Consider the following 6000-nt stretch of genomic DNA (forward strand, 5'->3'; position numbering starts at 1 on the left):
TAAACACTGTAAATAATTCACTAAAAGTTAAAGGCAGATATTAATAAGACACGTGAAAAAGAAACTCTCATGGACTACTTTAACATTTTTCCCAGAACTACTTTATATTTAATTAAGACACTTTCTTCCACACTGGCATTCTCTGTGCTCCAGTGTCCTAGTCATTTTTCTTCACATCAAGAGCAGAGATATGTATCTCTGGTCTCACTCTTTTCTTCTTCTTTTTTTTGTTTTTGAGAAGAAAATATTTCCAAGTTAAGAGCATTTCCATTTCTAACCAGTAATTTTGCATCCTGTTCCAAATCCAAATTATAAGTTTATTTCAAAATCTTACTCTAAAGCTTTACTTTAATCTTTGTCAAACATAGGCTGCTGTTTATAATGACTTTGGTATATTAACATCACTTCATCATGTTTGGCTATATATAGCAACAAGGTGTGTGTTCATCTAAATAATTTAGTTTGATGCAGCACTGGACAAAACCACATGCTCAGCCCTATCCCATGCAATTACAATCATTGTTTAATCAATCATTTGGATTTGTGTCCTTTATGCTTAGTATAAAAATTCACTTAGTTCTGGAACAGAATAATCCTTGTCAACAACCACCTGGATTAACTGTTGGAGATATATTTGACAGTCCCATGAGAGTACAGGTTTATAGAAATAAGATATGGATAGGAGGAGGTCACAGAATAGAGGAAATATACTTCATTCACAGGGAAATATTTTAGGCAATTCTATTCCTCTTCACCTCTCCTCAACACTTTTATTCACAAATCACTTAAAAGACTGAGCCAGTCTCTCTAAAACATAAATTCTTACAGGATTTTCCCCCATAACTCTAAGACAGCACACTAAATGAACACTAACTACTTCCATCAGATACAAGTCTTTGATGATGCCTCAAATGTGGGCATCACACATGAATTTATCTATTCACATTCTCTTTCTGTCACCAGAAATCTTATGAAGTAAATATATCTGTTACCGAAACTGGATTTGGTCCTCTCACCCAACACTCAGCAAAGCCAATCTACTGACAGAGGGTTGTGGTGAGGGAAAGTACAGAGTTTATTGCAGGGCACCAAGTAAGGAAAAGGGCAGCTCGTGCTTAAAAGACCCAAACTCTCTGATGGATTACAGGGAAGGGTTTTTAAAGGCAACATGAGGGGTGTGCGTTGCAGGGTGCCTGATCACCTTGTGGACATTTTTCTTATTGGTTGGTGGTGAGGTAACAGGGTGATGTTTCATGAGTCAAAAACATCAACCTCTGGTCCCAACTGGTCTGGGGTCTGCATGCTTGTGGTCAGCAGTTTCCACCTGGTAGGGGTCTGGTTTCTGTAAACCAAATTTAGAAATGTGTGTCACATATCATTATCTATGTCTTTCAGGGAAGAACTAAAGATTCTGTGACTCTGCTGTATTTAAATTGTGACCAGTTCTCCTGGCCCAACCGTTAGTCTTTGTTACTACACATTCACATTCTCTCAATCATTAACTCCTGAGCCAGCATTTTGAGACTCAGGGGAAGCCTGAAACAAAGCCTTAAACTTCAAGAGATGGGGGACATAGACACGGGGGGAGGTAGGGGTGGCTCATATAACGGAGTCCTGAAGGGTCCTTCCCGGTTTCATATTCTAGAATCTTTATTATAAGATATTTTGACCATGTTGAACAGCATGGAAACTGAAAGAGAACTTGAGGGATATTAACTTGAAGTTTTGTAGCTTTAAAAATATTCTCAACTGCAATTTGCCATTTGGAGAAGATTAGAGTAAAGCTTGGTACTAAATTTCAAAATAAGCTTAGGATTTGGATTTCATGCTACAGATAGAAGTACTCATCTCAGTCAAGGAGACTAAGAATAAAAACATTACTGCAATTGGAAGCGAATCATTTTGTAAGATTATAAATATAGGTGTAAAAGGCAATCACAATTTCTTCTTCAAAAAGTTTGGGGCTGTATGTTGTTGGTTAAAACAATGAAATAATATAAGAAAGCTTTTGAAAATGGACTATGATAAGTGCTAAGCATTCAGTAGTAGATTGAATTAACAAGTGATTCAAAGAGTTTATTGAGACACTTTTAAAGATTAACTAAAACTGTTTCCTGGAATTCTCCAGTTTCATTCCTCTCCCTATACAAATGCTGTCTGTCTTTCAAAGTTTAGTGTGAGATCCATCTTCAGAATGAAGTCTTCTCTGAGCACTCTAGCCCACCCTAATTTCCCCCCTTCAACTTGCACACCATACTTATTAAACAGCATTTTTGTGACTTCCACTCTGAATTATTTCATAGATATGGACATTATCTCTAAGTGTGAAAGTGTTTTTGGTCAGGAACTGGGTGTTGGATGTGGTCGTGCACATTCTATTCCACACTCCAAATACACTGTGCTATGAAGCATATCCTGCCCCAGGCGTCAGATAAGTCCAAAAAATCTTTACCAGGTCAAACAAATGTTTGACATTGGATCAGCCACTTACACTCTGAGCTTCAGTCCTTTCCTCCATAAATGTGTACAGAAGAGCTGCACTCTGCCCTCATCAGCTTGTGGGGAAGATTAAATAAAACATGTTGTCTTTGATTTTTGTGTCAAATCCATTAATGAAATTGCTAATGAGCTACAAATAATTCTAGCATATTTGGTACCCAGAAGTTACTGACTTAGGAAACGGTAGGTGAATCTTATTGCTCCCTGGAGTTATACAGTATATGTAGAGTATGCATTCTTACTGAACAAGCTACACTGAACAATTAAGGTTATTAAAATAAACCAGTTATTAACAAGAGTTTTTATTAATTCACAGGACATTAATGACATAGCTAGCACAATTAGGCATGCTACTCTAAGCAAAAGAATTAGACACCATTCTCTGAATCCGCTCCAATTCTCACTCCTTTGAGAAGCAGGAGGCACATGAAGGCAGAACAGTATTTATTCTTAAAGTGCTCCATACCATGATAGAAATACTCTCTTTATCAATTCGTCTTCTGACCCAGAATCACTTCATGCTTTTTGCTCTTTGATTTCTGCCTGCTTGTGTTACCTACTAGCTATGAGACTTTGGGTAATTCATTTTATCTATCAAAAATTCAGGTTCCTATTTCAAAGAATACTATTTTAAAAGTGTATTATACAAATGTAAAAGTTATTTAACTCATAAATGAGTGTACAGGCATACCTTGAGCATATTGTGGTTTTGTTTTCAGACTACCACAATAAAGTGAATATCGTAATAAAGCAAGTCACATGAAGTTTTTGGTTTCTCAATGCATATAAAAGTTAGGTTTACACTATACTATAGTCTATTAAGTGTGCAATAACATTATGCCTTAAAAAATTGTGTACACTTTGTTAGAAAACACCTTATTGCTAAAAACTGCTAACCATCCTCTGAGCCTCCAGTGAGTCATCATCTTTTTTGCTGGTGGAGGGTCTTGCCGCAATGTTGGTGGTTGCTGACTGAGCAGGGTGGTGGCTGCTGAAGGTTGGGATGGCTGTGGCAAGTTCCTGAATCTAAGATAATAATGAAGTTTGCCCTATTGATTGACTCTTACTTTCACAAACAATTTCTCTGTAGTATATGATGCGGTTTGATAGCACTTTACACATATCTTTCAAAATTCAATTCAGTCCTCTCAAACTCTGCTGTTGCTTTATCAAATACATTTATGTAATATTCTAAATTCCTTGTTTTCATTTCAAGAATTTTCACATCATATTCACCAGAGTAGATTCCATTTCAAGAAACCACTTTTTTTGCTCATCCATGAGAAGCAACTCCTCATCCATTAAAGTTTTATCATGAGATTGCAGCAATTCAGTCACATCTTCAGGATTTACTTCTAATTTTATTTCTCTTGATAGTTCTACCACATCGGCAGTTACTTCCTCCACTGAAGACTTTAACCCTCAAAGTCATCCATGAAGGTTGAAATCAACTTCTTCCAAACTCCTGTTGATATTTGGACCTATTTCTATGAATCAAAATTATCTTCGTGGCATCTAGAATGGTGAATCCTTTCCAAAAGGTTTTCAATTGACTTTTCCCAGATCCATCAGAGGAATCACTATTTATGGTAGCTATAACCTTACACAATGTATTTATTAATAATAAGACTTGGAATTTGAATTACTCCTTGATCCGTGGGCTACAGAATGGATATTGTGTTAGCAGGCATGAAAACAATATTAATCTCACTGTACATCTACATCAGAGCTCTTGGGTGACCAGGTGCCTTGTCAATGAGGAGTAATATTTTGAGAGGAATTTTTGTTTCTGAGCAGTAGGTCTCAACAGTGGGCTTAAAATATTCAGTAAACCACTTTGTAAACAGATGTGTCTGTCATCCAGGCTTTGTTTTTCTTTGTAGAGAACAGGCAGAGTAGATTTAGCATAATTTTTAAGGGCCCTAGGATTGTTGGAATGGTAATGAGCATTGGCTTCAACTTAAAGTTACCAGCTGCATTAGCCCCTAACAAGAGAGTCATCTTGTCCTTTGAAGCTTTGAAGCCAGGCATTGACTTCTCCTCTCTAGCTATGGGAGTCCTAGATGGCATCTTCTTTCAATAAAAGGTTGGTTGATTCATCTGCATTGACCATCTGTTTTTTAGTGTAACCACCTTCATTATTTCAGCTAGATCTTCTGGATAACCTTCTGCAGCTTCTACATCAGCACTTGCTGCTTTCCCTTGTACTTTTAAGTTATGGAGATGACTTCTTCCCTTAAACCTCATGAACCAACATCTGCTAGCTTTAGACTTTTCTTCTGCAACTTCCTCACTTCTCTCAGCCTTCATAGAATTAGAGAGAGATAGGGCCTTGCTCTGGATTAGGCTTTTGCTTAATGAAATGTTGTAGCTGGTTTAATCTTCTATCCAGAACACTAAAACTTTCTCTGTGTCAGCAATAAGGATGTTTCACTTTCTTATCATTTGTGTGCTCACTGGAGTAGCATTTTTAATTTCCTTCAAGAACTTTCCTTTGCATTTACAACTTGACTAACTGTTTGGCACAAGAGGTCTAGATTTCTTCCTATCGCAGCATGGCTTCCTCACAAAGCTTAATTATTTCCAGCTTTTGATTTAAAGTGAAACACATGTAACTCTTCCTTTGCTTGAACACTTAGAGGCCATTGCAGGGTTATTAATTGGCTTAATTTCAATGTTTTTGTGTCTTAGGGAATAAGAAGACCAAAGGAGAGGAGGAGAGACAGGGTAACGGTCAGTTAGTGGAGCAGTAGGAACACATAGAACATTTATTGGTTAAGTTCACCATCTTACATGTGTGCTGTTTGTGGCACCCCAAAATAATTACTACAGTAACATCAAGGATCACTGTTCACAGATCACCATAATAAATATAATATTAATGAGAAAGTTTGAAATATTGTGAGAATTACCAAACTGTGACACAGAGACTTGAAGTGAGCAAATGATCTTGGAAAGTGGCACCAATAGACTTGCTCAATGCAAGTTTACTCCAAATCTTCAATTTGTAAAAAATGCAATATCCATGAAGCACAATAAAATGAGGTATGCCTGTAGCAGTAAGATGGTAATGTTAGTTGAAAAGCATTTGAAGACACATTATTTATAGTCTTTTAAGATAATGAGGTTAATTAATAATAATGTATCAATATTCAGAGATGGTAAGACTATACCACATTAATGTAACATGTTTATAATTGAGGAAAGTGGGGCATGGAGAGGCAGAGAGTAAAATTTAAATAAGATTGTGAAGTTAGTTATATAACTTGTTAATGTTCTACAGGGCAATAATCCATATCTTTGGGTTTATCTTTTCTAGGAAAAAAAATTTACATCTCTAGAAGACAAAAGTCTACAAATTTACATATAACATTTCAGTATCCACATTTTAAATAGTAAATAGCAAAGTCAATATAGTAATATTTTCTTAAAAATAAATAATCTTGGGTGGTCCATTAAATAATTCCCCAGTATGAAACTGGAAGCACATGCCATGTTTTT

Source organism: Hyperoodon ampullatus, assembly GCF_949752795.1.
Source record: "Hyperoodon ampullatus genome assembly, chromosome: 15".
Lineage (NCBI taxonomy): Eukaryota > Metazoa > Chordata > Mammalia > Artiodactyla > Ziphiidae > Hyperoodon > Hyperoodon ampullatus.